Genomic DNA, 14,538 nt, shown 5'->3' with positions numbered 1-14,538 from the left:
TTTTGCCAGAGCGCAGAAGATGGAAGAGAGAAATAACTTTAACAAAGTCATTATCTCAAGAAGCCGAGAGCCGGCTTACTGTCTCGCAGAGGAGTGGATTCGCCGCAGTGGAACATGCGTCATTGCTTCTCAGATTGATGACTGCGTCGGCGCTGTTCGGGATCTAATCTCCAACGCTGGGATCAAAGAACAGCCAGAGCTGGTGGTGGGGAGGGGGGTAATTGACGTAACGCAAGTAAAACGGGAGCTGGAGCCCGAGTTCCGAGCTCCTTTTGGGATGCCATATCGGCGGACAGCAGAGGCAGGGATCAGGATTCAATTTCGGGCTAATCCCTTGCGCGGCAATGGGCCATCGGTTCTGCCAGGCACGTTGCCTCAACTCGCCGCCGTTTCTTGGTTGCCGATACGAGTCTGTGCCCAGATGTCTGGGGTTATATTCTGCGGACCCTCACCGGAACGTTCATCCAATTGGTCGCGAAAGCCTTATTTTGCGGCGCATGAATTGTGGCACTGTCTTGATGGCTCAGCTTCTAATTCATCGAGAATGATTCGCAGCATGGCTTAGGCACTCGACATTAAAAATGTTCCTGATCGCACGTTGCGGAACTTTACTAAAACTTCCATAACGACTCTGTACAAAAGACAACACGTAAGACCTTTGTTCACCATACGTACAGAATGAGCAAGAAAGTAATTTCTCATGATGAGCTCCGAAAACTAAGCATAATCAGTTGAAGTGGAGGTCCTTGTGGGGCTCTGCTTTTATTCCACACGAGAAGCTGCAGGCTAATTGGAACTAATCTTCTAATCGGGAGAGACGTACATCATACAGAGTGTGGAATTTGTGTAAAAATTGGTTCTTTTGATTTCTTTGTTTGTTTCGCCTTTGGCTGAGAACAAAAGGTGCACTTATCGCAATGACAATTGGATTCACAAAAGGCTAAAGAAACCACTACGCGAGAGCTTTCGGCATTAGCTCACGACAAGCGCGGTATGAATCCAAAGACGCAATTTCTTGCTGTTGCCATCACGTTTTGTTCCCAGTACGGAGACTAACGGTCGTGCACAGCCATTTAGAAGATGCATTTGGAAGTCCTTAAGTTACCTATTATAGTGAAGATGTGGTCGATGACGCTGCCATTAATTTATTGGAATGCTCGATATATAGCGGGAACCACTAGTTTTAGGCGTTTTAAGTGACGTCGCCGACACCATTCGTTATGTTCATTTGCAACTCTCTGGAATTTTAGCTCTCGTAGAAGGGCATTAGAGCACCAACACTGTGTAAAGAGGTTGATAGACAGCAATTTTTTCTCTGCTTCTGTATTGCACGGGAAATTACGTACACTGCCGGGAAGGCAACATCGGCACCATCGCTGTTGATATAAGCGAATCACATCACCTGCACCATTAGTTAATGATCAATGTTAATGCTTTCTTCCCGATGCCAATGGGAGTTGCGATTTCACCGGTTTTGAAATAGTGGATGTCACTGTACTTGTAAATTGCAACTTCTGCATGCAAACAGATCATCTTACTTTTTCGGTACGTGACACAATCGCAATCACTAAATCGCATGAGTTCATTCTTGGACGTTTCAGGCAGCGAGTAGTTTCACGCAGCGATCCATTTCTGGAGAAATGGATCAGCCTCTATGGCTTCGCTACGGCCTTTGAGTGACTGGACGTTTACGTATGTGATGACAATCATTTTTCCTATGCAGCTTTCACCACGCTACACAACTTGACGAAAACTATTTTCATTTTTATTCTGTCCCTGCAACCAGAACACTGTCGGTTGCACATTTGGCATGCGGAAAGGTGAAGGTATGGTTTGCATCCGTCCAGCAGCGTCTCTAGACATTTGTGGATGTGTACAGAGCAAACTATACATGCTCTTTTACGCGCATCGTTCAGTTCACAGCACATCCACGGCGGTCGGTGCCTGCTTTCGATGTTTTGTTTCAAGGAAGTCATGTTTTGTGCGGGGGGGGGGGGGGGGGCTGTTTTTTGCCAGACTTCTATGTTGTCTTCTTCTGGTGTGGTTAATGCGGAAAGCGGCGGGGGGGGGGGGGGGCAGTCTACTACTTTCTTTTTCCAGCTGCTGCGATTGCACGCTAGTGCACCGTTGGCTGGCAGCACGGCGCGAGTGCTCGCAGAAGAGAATGCGATGTAAAATGTGAGTTAGGTAGCTAAAAAATTAATGCTTTGAACTATACGTTAAGGACAATAAATAAAGCTAAACCACTGCGCTACTAAGTGTGTCGTGCTGCGTTTTAGAGCACGGCTCTTTGGATCTCGTTTCTGCGTTTCTCGGCATCACCGTCGCTGTTCTCCGTTGTATCCAGCAGTGGACACCTAAATCGCGCTTTACGGTGCAGAACCAATAAAGCGGGAGCTTGGAAAGCAGTGGAAAGACTCAAAACTACCCTCGAATAGTGGACACCTCAATCATGCTTTAAGCTTCGTGGCGGTAGTGACAGGTGTCTGCTGCCTGCGTTGGCAGTGACAACGTTGTGCGATTTTAAGGAAAGGAAGTGTGCAAAATTCGCCTCGGTCCAGTGGACGCCTGAATCGCGCTTATAGGTACATGGGGGGATTAGAGAGAGGTGTGGGCTTTATAGGGTAGCGCTGCCCCCTGCCAGGGTGGCAGGGGAGGGGGGGGGGGGCTTTAATGTACATAAACAGACAAACAAGAATTTCTTACCACTTATGCGGGATAACACCCCGTTCCTCTCACTCGTAACGGCTCCCAAAGCTGTGAGAGAGAGAGAGAGAGAGAGAAACTTTATTGTACAAGGAATTCGGGGCATGCCCCATGGTCCCTACATGATTCCACTGCACTCAAGTGTTTATGTTCCTAAGGTCCATAACACTGGCAGCCCGGCCGGTGGCGATAGTCTGCACGGCCTGGTCCTCCAAGCGCAGCAGGGGCTCCCAGTCCTCCCAGGTTTTGAGGTTCTCTAGGTCCCGCGGGGTAGGGTCCGCCGGGCAGAGGGAAAGGATGTGGAGGGAAGAGGCGAAGGATTCTGGGCATAGGGCGCCTGTCGGATTGGGGAAGGAGGGATGATAGTGGACTAGGGTAGGGGTGAGGGGAGAGAGTGTGTCTGTAGTCTGCGCCAGAGTGTTGCTTGCTTGTTATCTAGGGAGGGGTGCGGCGGGGGATGTGGCTGGCGTGAGGCTCTGTAGGCGTGCGTCAGCTTGCTGAATGAGTGCATGCGCTGCTTCGTGAATCCTCGATCAGAGGCCACCTGAGCCCGGTTTAAAGAACCTCGGGCTAAAAGGTTGGCGGCCTTGTTTCCGGGATTCCCGCAGTGCGCAGGCACCCATATCAGCTCCAGTTGGCGGGGTGGGGGTGCATCGGGCGAGTCCAGTATGCCAAAAGCAGGGACATGGAGCCGGCCTCGAGCAAAATTTATAATCGCCGTTTTAGAGTCACGTAAAATGTACTGGGCTTCCGTGCGGTTGATAGCAAGTGGAATGGCGGCTTCCTCTGCAGCCTCTGGGGAGGTGTCTGGAGGGAGAGGTACTGTGAGGAGGGTAGATAAAGAGGAGTCCACCGCAGCTGCTGTCGCTTCGTCACCCGTGCAGGCAGCGTCCACCCATACGGCGTCCGGCTCAGAGCCGTACTCTCGATGGAGTGCCTTGGCACGGGCTCTGCGGCGCTGCTCGTGGTGGGACGGGTGCATATTCCTCGGGAGCGGCCTGATGAGGAGCTCCCGGTGAAGGGGTCGTGGGATGGCGATGAGGGTTGGGCCGTGGGCCGGTATTCTGATTCCGAGGGAGTCAAGGATATACCGACCTGTGGAGGTTTGTGTGAGCCTGATGTATTGGGCCTGTTGGTGGGCCTCCACCAGATCCCCGATCGCCTTGTGGAGGCCCAGGCCTAGTAATCTGTATGTGGGTGAGTTGAGGGGAAGATGAAGTACAACTTTGACAACCTCGCGAAATACTTGCGCAGACCTCGTCTTTGAGAATAGGGCATCGGTGTAGCAAGTCGAGCATATATCCATCTATTTCTCCAACCACAAAGCTTCCTTCATGACAATCAAGAACTGTTAGGGGAGTGTTTCTTGAAGAAGGATAATGTGTGAAAAATAACAAGTTGTCTTTAGTTGCACATTCATGTCTTGCTCAAATCCTTTGTCTCAATCTATCGAAAAGCTGAAGCAGCTGATGAGCAGTGCTCAAATTTCGCATTATGAAGTAACGTAATCGTGGGCAATTTTTTCGTGTACTGCTGAGTGCATGGCACAGTTTTCAGTCATATATTTGTTTATCGGGGTATAAGGTCCCAAAGCAACTCAGGCTATGAGAGACGCAGTAGTTAAAGGCTGCGGGAATTTTGACCACCTGGGGTTCTTTAACGTGCACTGATATCGTAGAGCACACGAGCCTCCAGAATTTCGCTTTCATCGAAATTCGTCCGCCGCGGCCTGGATCGAATCCTCGTCTTTCGGGTCAACAGCCGATCACCCTAAACACTGAGCCACCACGGCGGGGATTTTCAGTCATATATAGAAATACAATAAAGGCGTCGAAAGTTAATTAAAAGCTTATAAAAAAGTGAACCTCCTTTTGTCTCGCTTCTCTAGTGAGTAAAGAAGAGCCATTTCTCGAAAATGACCAGCAGTAGTGATACCACCGAAGAGCAGAAGTTTGGTGGCCCAAGAAAGCTCCCAAGCCCTGAAGATGACATCATGATATAGCCTGCTGGATAAAGAGCAAGATTTTTGACTGAAAAAATTGCATATTTCACACCTCTCTTAATTTAATGTGCAAAGGTTAAAGAATGCTGTATATTGCACATGTACTATCGCGGTCAATATGAGTTGCAACGCGCGGTCGTCGACCGGGGCTCGTTCCGTGGCGTGCCTCCTCCAAACAGTCGCTCGGAATTCTGGGGGAAACTGCTGTTCCAGGAAACAACCGCACCCCCGCTCAGGAAAAAGTTTCTCCCAGAATTCCGAGCGACTGTTTAAAGGAGGCACACCGCGGAACCAGCCCCGGTCGATGACCGCGCGTTGCAACTCATATTGAGCGCGATAGTACATGTCGGGTAGTCTTGAATACCGTGATCGGTCGAATCCTCATAGAAAACTATTGCTGCCTACGGCACATTGCGGTATCCGCGCTTAGTAGATGAAAAAAATTGAGTAGACGTGCGAAATCATGTATTCATTCTTCATTTCGAGTGGCACTTAAGCTGTGCCTTAACGGGAGGACGCGATATCTTTATTGGGCCAATACGAATGTATAGAGAATTGGTCATTCTCTACTTATTATCAGTATATTCCTGGGAGCCCCCATACTACTTTTGGTACAGTTTTTAAGCGTTCCTCCGCTGCCCAAGATGGTAGTTGTTGCTACCGGTGGGGATTGTGCGACCTAAGTTTCTGTTCCTGAGTAATCTCTTGGGGCCGATTATTAACCGCCACCTGACACGGTGGTCGGTTTGCACACAATCCGAGCCACAAGGTGATCTGACCTAGGTGGCACGTCGGCCTGCATCCGCCAAGGGGCTGAGTAAGGCGGAGGAGCGAACCCTGCGGCGCCTGCAGACAGGAACCCTTCTATGTCCTGCAAAAGCAAAACACTTCGATCCGAACACAGATGGGCGCTGCCCGCACTGTGGAGAGATCTGCGATATCTTCCACATGGTGTGGGCATGTACTCCGAATCGTCACTTTCCCCCCTCCCCTACCCCCACCCGAGAGGCATGGGAGACTGCCCCCCTCAACTGCTCCACACTGGAGTCCCAAAGGGCTCTGGTCAAGCGGGCGCGAGACGGGGCCTCGTCATGCGGTGTCCCGGACTAAGGATACCGACCATGCAGCAGGGTTATTTTTTACCCTCAAGTTCTCTTTGATTCAAGTTTTTCACCACCACCACCATCTCTAGTTGGCAACAGCTAGCTCCGAATTTACCCGACCTCCTCCCATTGGCTGCTGCTCGCGGTACGTTTATCCAAACCCAAACTTACCCAAGTTACTCCGACGCTTCACAGATTTTTTTTTTGCTCGGGATCGCGTTAAGTAGTCCTTTCGCACTTAAATACGAATAGCTAAATTTCACAAGAACGGTCAGGTCAGCAACTGATGGCTGCCGATGAGTACACTTGTTACATTATTTTGGTGAACTTGAAATCCACGTAACTCACGATTAAGAGCTTTGCCAATTACGCTGAGCTTTAAGGTGTCCTTCATTTTATGCGTGGAAATAAACATGGAGGCTTGTACTTGTGTTTACACTTGCAATCTTTGCTATCAAGCTTAATTTAATGCTTATGTGCACTTCTCCCTTCTCCTTTGAATGTGCTTCGAAAGGAAATCAAACCCCAATACCATCTAAACCGCCAGCTACTTCCTAACCTCACAGCCTCCGCTACTATTTCGCTAAGAACGACTGGTCCGCTAAAGAGCAGGATCTCCTCCTGCGCACAGCCAGCTTACAGTCTAGCAAGGCTTCATAGAGGCTCGAATACAAAAAAGCTATGGGGCGAAAGCACTTGCGCCGTCGATTTCAGCGCGTCCTAAAGCAACAAAACACTTCCTGAGTGATGTTTCTACGACGCGAGCTAAGCATAGCTCTACAGACGCTCAAGGCAGCAAAAAAATCGTTGCGCGCCCTAGAGAAAGCTCCCACTTCCAAGTGAAGAGTAAACTCACGCGCCTTGCTTGGACGGGGGCAGCAACGGAGCGATTAGCACGAAACTGGGTAGAAGCGGAAATGAATTAGGGGCGCATGGAGGTGGAGGGGTTAAGGACACTAACTCCTGAAAGGGAGACCTGGAAAAAAAAGCAAAAGCAAGCAATTAGCAGCAGCAAGAAGCGGAGGCAGATACACTGGCGCTCCGCGTTGCGTGTGGGGGCCGACAGTAGGTCCGTAAAACAGGGCGCGCTGCACGAGCATGTCGTAGTCTCGCGTACATCGATTCTCGATGTGCTTCATCCCCGGACGCTGGGCCCATTTTTCCGACCCTATTAGGAAGGGCTGAATAAAAAAAAATTAGTGCTTCGTGCGAACACGTCACTCTTTCACGCCACGCCTTTCTACTTACTAAGTAACTGCAAGCGGAACGGCGTACTGGGGAGATGATCGAACGAGGAGGAGACGCAGGGGAAGAACCCTTCCCCAAACTCTCGCCAAGCTCGCGCTGCTGCCGCCGCGACGAGAAGCTCTCAACGCACTATGACGCTTGCCGACGTGAGTCCCAACGGATTCCGGCCGACGGTAAGGGGAATGAATGGCAATTTAGGCTAAAACCTTTATTTTTTACGGGCACGAATAAAAGTTGTTTCTTTCTCTCTCTCTCTCCACATTAGTACTGACTTATAACCGCCGTCTCTCTCTCCCTTTTTCTAAACGTATTGTTCTGCCTTTTCGATGCAGGAACGGCCGTCCGTACTGCAGCTCAAAACAGCGTCCTCCTCGAACCGCTCCTCTGACAAAGAATTTATTGGCATGCCGCAAAGTAGATGGAGACTTCTGGCCTCATCAGCCGTTAAAAACCGGATAGCATTTATAAAATTTAAATTTCCGACATGGGATGCGGAAACGACGTGTTGCTGACTTGATCCCAACGTTTAAAGCTATTTCACGTGCCTACAGTACAACAGTGTGACAGGGGTCGTTGCCAACTTGCATCGAAACTATCTTGGAACATCGCGGCAAGCGTGTTGTCGAGAGAATGTATGCAGGACAGAAATGGTTTGGTTTATGGGGTTTAACGTCCCAAAGCGACTAAGGCTATGAGAGACGCCGTAGCGAAGGGCTCCGGCAATTTCGACCACCTGGGGTTCTTTAACGTGCACTGACATCGCACAGTACACGGGCCTCTAGAATTTCTCCTCCAAAAAAATTCAACCGCCGCGGCCGGGATCGCAGAGCAGAAATGGAATTACGTGCCATTAGCAAAGCACTCCCTCCTATGTGGAGGTGCTGTTGGTGGTGCTGTTTGTGGTTGTAGGAGGAGGAACTGAAGACTGCTTTCGTGCATGAATGCGAACGCTTTTTAGTCCAAGGCGCGAAATGTTTTAGACAGCCTCCTGTTGGCACCTTTGCTGCATTGCCTCCGCTTCATCACCATCATCAGCAGCCGGTCTAAGACCACTGCACGGCAAAAGAAGAACTCTCCCATGTCTGTTCTATTAACCCTTTCCTTTGCCAGCGGCGGCCACCGCAACCCCGCACACTTCTTAATATCATCCACTCACCTGGCATTCTGCCGCCCACGCTACGCTTGCCTACTTTGGAATCCACTCCGTTGCCCTTAAGGACCAGCAGTTATCTTGCTTTGGCATTACATGCCCTACCCAATCCCATTTGTTCCTCTTTATTTCGTCTAGGATGGCATTAACCCGTGTTTGTTCCCTCACCCACTCCGGCCGCTTCCGATCTCTTAACGTTACACCTATCATTTTTCCTTCCATAGCTCGCTGCGTTGTCCTTAACTTAAGCTGAACCCTTTTCGTTACCCTCCACGCTTTTGCTCCTTAGGTGAGTACCGGTGAGATACGAGTGTTGTGTACTTTTCTATTGAGGGATATTGGCAAATTACCATTCATGATCTGAGAGAACCAGCCACATGCGCTCCAACCCATTCTTAATCTTGTAGTTATTTCCCTCTCATGATCCGGATCTGCGGCCACTACCTGCCCTTAGTATATGTATTCCCTTACCAGTTCCAGCAGCTGGCTACAGATTTTGAACTCCCATTCTCCTTCTAGTCTCTCGAACATTGCTATGATTTCCTGCATGTTAACTTATATATCCACTGTTCTGCTCTCCCTGTCTAACTCATCGATCATGTTTTGCAGTTCATCTCCCATGTGACTCAGGAGTGCAATGTAGTTAACGAATCGCAGATTATTTAGATATTTTCCATTAAATTTTACCTCCAACTGATTTCAATGCCGGCCTCGGTATACCTCTTGTAAACAGGCAGTGAATAGCATTGGCGAGATCATGTCTCCCGGCCTGACTCCCTTTATTATTATAATTTTATTGCTCAGTTTATGGAGGACGATGGTACCTGTGCAAATGCTATATATACTTTCCAGTATTTTCACAAAAGGGCTTTCTACACCCAGAATCCCTTATGCCTGTATGGCTGCTGAGGTTTCCACTGGGTCAAATGCTTTTACGTAATCAATGCAGGCTATATATGGGGGTTGTTATATTATGCGCGTTTAACTATCGCCTGAATAGTAGTGTGATTATGACCTTACTGCTCATTTCGCTGGTTGAAGTCTAAGGTTGCCTGTACTTTATTAACGATCGCCTTAGTAAATACTTTGGAGGCGAGGAACTTTAAGCTCAGCGGTCTGTAATTTTCAAGGCCTTGGCGCCTCCTTCCCTTTGAATTAAGATAATGTTATTGGTGTCGTATGCTTCAGCTACGCTCGAGGTCATAAGTCATGGCGTATACAGGGTGACTAGTTTTTCTAGCAGGTTCTCCCCTCCGTCCTTCAACAGATCTGATCCTCTAGAGCTGCTGCTCTCCTTTGTGTTGTTCCTAAGGCTGCCCTTAATCTCTCATTTTTTACTGACAGGATGACGCAGTGGTGTGCGGTACTGTCTCTGTCATTAACCTTCTGATCGCATTGGCTACTGTATAGATTTGACAACACTTCGGCTACTTTCACTAGTTTATTCATATTGCTAATTTCATTGCCCTCCTTGTCTCTTAACGCATGCATCTGGTTCTGACCTATGCCATGATTCCTGTTGCCTGCTTTTAGGCTGCCATCGCTCTTTAGAGCATACTGGGTTCCCTCCATATTACACTTACTTATCTCGACTACCTTACACTTTATTAAACTCGACTGCTTTAGTTGTACTGACTGTAGGGTTAGACGCTCTCATGCTTTGACATTTCTTAATCAAATATTTCATCTCCTGACATGTCTTACCAGCATCCTGTCGAGCCAGCCTACGGCCTATTTCTACAGCGCACTTATCAGCTCAGATTATCGTTCATTGTTTCAGCATTAAAATCATCTTCCTCAGTTATAGCCTATTATTTGTTGTGTAGCGAAATCCTGAATTCCTCTACTTTCCCTCTTACCTCTATCTCGTTAATAGGCACTGCTTCGCTTGTTTTTTCCATTCGTTTTTGAAATCTACACTAATTCGAAACCTTACCATTTTGTGGTCGCTGCAACGCACCTTTTCGAGGACCTCTACATCCAGCACGATGCCAGGGTAAGCGCGTAGTGTGAAGTCTATTTCATGTTTAGTCTCACCATTGGGTCCCTTCCTCAACCACTTCCTGTTCTCCCGTTTGTGGAAGATGGTACTGATGATCCGTAAATTATTTCTATCTGCAAACTCTACTAATAACTCAACGCTGCTATTCATACAACCTATTTCATACTCACCTAGTGCCTGATCGCCAGCCTGCATCTTGCCTACCTTCAAATAGAAGTCGCCCATCTGTACAGCGTACTTTATTTTACTTTGTTTATTGCCGATTCCACGTCTTTAAAGAATGTTTCAACGATCACGTAATCATCGCTTGATGTAAGCGCGTAGGCCTGCACCCCTTTTAACTTGTTCCTCGTAACGAACCTAATTATGATAGGTGTCACTCTCTCCTTAATACTACAGAACTCCTCAACGTTGCCAGCTATATCCTGACGGATGAGGAACCCCACATCTAGTTTTCATCTCATCACACCCATTATGCCCTCCCTCCCTTTATTACTGTGTACGCCTCGCTGGTCCTAACTGCACTACGCCCTATGGCATCCCATTTAGTACCCGCTAGTTTCACGAACAGCACTGTTAGGCTAGCCTCAATGGATAAGGTTGGAGCATTAAAAGTTGCCAGGTTCAGATTCCAATGGTGGCCTGTCAAGAGCCAGAGGTTTTTAACCCCATCCGCGGCGTCACAGGTCTGACCACCACCTTGTTCAGTCCTCCTGCAGCCGCTTGAAACTGAGGGCCGAGAGTTAACTAGTTTGTTCATAGAAGGTTGTGACCAAGTGCCACGCCAGGGTGGCCAAACACTGTTCTGGTGAGGAAGTGCGTTGTCGGTTCTGGTCACCGACTTAAGGCCGCACCCCAGTCCTCATATTGCAATTCCATCGACACGCGGAGTTTCTTTTTTCTTCAAACACGGTGGAGAATTTCGCGGCACCGGAATCCGAGCCCCGGTTCTCTTGCACGCGAGGCGCATACTCTAGTTCTACCTCATCGCTGCATGCCTCTGCTTCAAGTTGCCGCAATTCCGGATCGTTTTCGCACGCTGCCAAATTGCCTCCGCTTCACATTTTCTCAACTGGACGTCGGCCGCACGCTCTTGAAGCGATAGCTTCACTACGCCAGAGAGAGAGAGAGAAACAACTTTATTTAGCCGAGCTAAATACGACGTCTGCTTAGACGCCGTCGATGGGAGTGGTTCCCTCTTCACGGGACCCATATGCGTCCCTAGCCGCCTGGCCCCTGGAGATCAGCCACTTTGCCTTGTTGAGCGTGGTCGCACCTCGGCCCCTGGCTGCAGCTGTGCGCTGGAGTCGCCGCAAGAGTCGTTGCCTAGCAACGGCCACGGTGGACACCCGAACCACTCTACAGGAAGGAAGAAAGTGGGAGTTAAAGAAGAAAGACAAAGAGGTGCCGTAGTGAAGAAAACAAAAATTGTACTTGAGGAAAGTAAACTACGTAGTGACTGTCGCATATCTAGGTGGACACCCATCATCTGTTCGTAGAGGAAGAGACGAAGTGGGAGTGAAAGAAGAAACAGAAAGGGAGGCCGTAATGAAGAAAATGAATTTGAGGAAAGGAAATTTCACAGTAACTGTGAATTCACGTCCAGGGACAAAGATGAAGAAGGAATGCCCAGCGAACCGCAGCGTCGAAAGACTGACTTTGCAATTCGACTCAGCGAGTTCCACCCGGCCAGCTGTATAACTATCGCGTCACTCCAGGTTTAACCACAGCCAATTTTTGTCGTAATGGGAGATACAAGGCTTTCGGCTTTAAGATACTCAAAAAGACCACTGCGTCAAATGGCCGTCGGCCCAAGCAAAAACCTTCGAAAGCCATTCATTTTTGCTCGCTCCCTCAGAACACGCCATATTCTGGCACTTCACACGGCCCAGGCCCGACCGTCGCCGGTTAAAGGACCACGTGAGGGTCGATATTTACCTTGTGTATTTAAAAACTGGCTCACGAAGTTCCAGGGTGCCCCTTTTTAATCGAGAGTCCAAATAAAGTTCTCTTGTGTGCGTTCTTACTAGTGCATGGTTATGAACCACGAATTCTTATTGAGGTCGGCGAAGCTAGAGGTGGGAACTTGGAAACATATTTCTTGATGGGCAGGACACCGAGATTTCGCAGCAAGCGCCAATTAGGCGTACATGCAACTTAACTTCAATGGACGCCAAAACGACCTTAGTCTCCCGCAGCATCATTGAACTCGGAGTTGTCGTTCCAACTCTGGGACAACCCCTTCTTCGTGTCAGATTGATGGCGAGTGAGCTGATTGAAATTGAAATGAGGAGGATTTAATTTACCACAAAGGCAGCTTCGCCCCACAGAGCCATGCATAATATATTTTTGGTATGGCCAAGGCAGGCTTAAGACAAGCAGGAATCCACTACCAGGACAGCAGAAAGCTTTATTCTCAGGTAGAAAAAATCGGTGGATAACCTAGGGCATGGCATATTGTAGCTGGCCCCTTCAGAGTATAATGTGTATTTTTAAATCATCAACAACTGCATTTCATGCGCTACAATAAAAATAGTCCATAACTTTCCATAACTTTATCATTTCGAATTTGTAGGAGGAAAATTTTACTTCAAGGAGGTGTTCAGCCGAGAGCCTCTATTGAAATATACCTGCGCTTAAAAGACACGGACTGAAAGATAGAGACACACACACATAGCGCTGGACCAAACATCTCTTTCGTTAAAACAACGAAACTACCATCCTTGTCCGCAGTAAGTAAACATAAAGAGTTATCCCGCAGCACTGAAATAACCCGCCCTATTGGAAGGCTGGTTTTCGCAGGCTTATATCTTGAAAGAACGTCCACTCCCTCCGATATGCATCGTTCACTCTCGGACGTTGGAGCGTACCTTGCAACTTGGCGCACGAGGGACAGCAGCTCAGGCGCGGTCTTCCATGGTTCCACGGCGAACTTGGGGCCAAGTCAGAGCACCCGCTGCACATCTTGAGGCAGGCAAACGTCGTCTAGGTTGTGAACTGCTTTCACTTCCGTCACTGATTTTGCAGGTACGCAGGCACGAAGATGAGGCAGAACTTGTCGCCACAAAAATTCTGCCGTGCAGTCAGCGGTACGCTGATAGTCCCGAAGAACTCTGAAGGCCCGAGGAGCACCTGTTGAGCCAAGTACCTGCACCCGCAGGAGATCCCTGAATGTACGGACTTGACACCTCCACTCCGATCGCAAAATCCTGCACATCCGCATGCCATGCCCCATAGAGGGCTCGAAACCACCGAAGAGAGCCCTAACTGCTTACGGTATCACACGCTTCCGGATGCAGAAGGACAGGGATCTTGCATGGCAGCACGCCGTTGCTAGGAGAGGTATGACGGAACATGGTTGCAAAGAAGAACACGAAAAAGAGCCCGATGTATAAGAAATGAAGTTTAGCAGAGTGGTTTGTTGGGCGAGTTGGTTTGCCATATTCTCTCTCTAAGCCTCTAACTTAGAATAACTCATCTTTGGTAGGTTAAGCCATATAGGCTCTCCCGTGCGCGTTGCATTATTTTTCTTCTGTTCTTTATCAGGCTTCCTTATTTACATTTCACTGCCACATCTCTTTCCCACATCTGGAAAAATGTTAGCTGCATCGGCTGTTAAACCGCTGCCAATAAAGAACGAGGCAATTTAGAATTAAGAAAAGCGTGCACGCTCCCTGCTCAACTCATGGCAGTCACTGTACAGCCATATCTGGTATTACAGCGAATAGACTTATGAGTCGGCTATCAGCCACGTGCTGTTCTTTTCCGGTTGCCCGGTGTCATGTAGGACCCGCCGTGGTTTCTGAGTGGGTACGGCGCTCGGCTGCTGGCCCGAAAGACGCTGGTTCGATCCCGGCCGCGGCGGCTCAATTTGGGTGGAGGCGAAATTCTAGAGGCCCGTGTACTGTGCGATGTCATTGCAGGTTAAAGAACCCCAGGTTCTTTAACACTCTACTACGCCATTCCTCATAGCCCGAGTCCCTTTGGTACGTTAAACCCCAATAAACCAATCAAAATTCTTCATCGCGTTTCTTTTTCCGCAAGCTTTGCTCCGAATAACTATGTCACAGCTTATCCTAATACATTTTCTTACTCAACATCACATCAACATAACACTAAGCTCATTTATGAGTCTTGAGTACCAAAAAAAAATGAAAGGATCTGGACGACTGGCGATCGAATCAAGATTTGTTTGTTTGTTTGTTTGTTTGTTTATGGGGTTTAACGTCCCAAGGCTATGAGAGACGCCGTAGTGGAGGGCTCCGGAAATTTCGACCACCTGGGGTTCTTTAACGTGCACTGACATCGCATAGTACACGGGCCTCTA

Source organism: Amblyomma mixtum, chromosome 6, assembly GCF_055824585.1.
Source record: "Amblyomma mixtum isolate Tamu chromosome 6, ASM5582458v1, whole genome shotgun sequence".
Lineage (NCBI taxonomy): Eukaryota > Metazoa > Arthropoda > Arachnida > Ixodida > Ixodidae > Amblyomma > Amblyomma mixtum.
The sequence above is the reverse complement of the archived record's forward strand: the minus strand, read 5'-3'. Positions refer to the sequence as shown.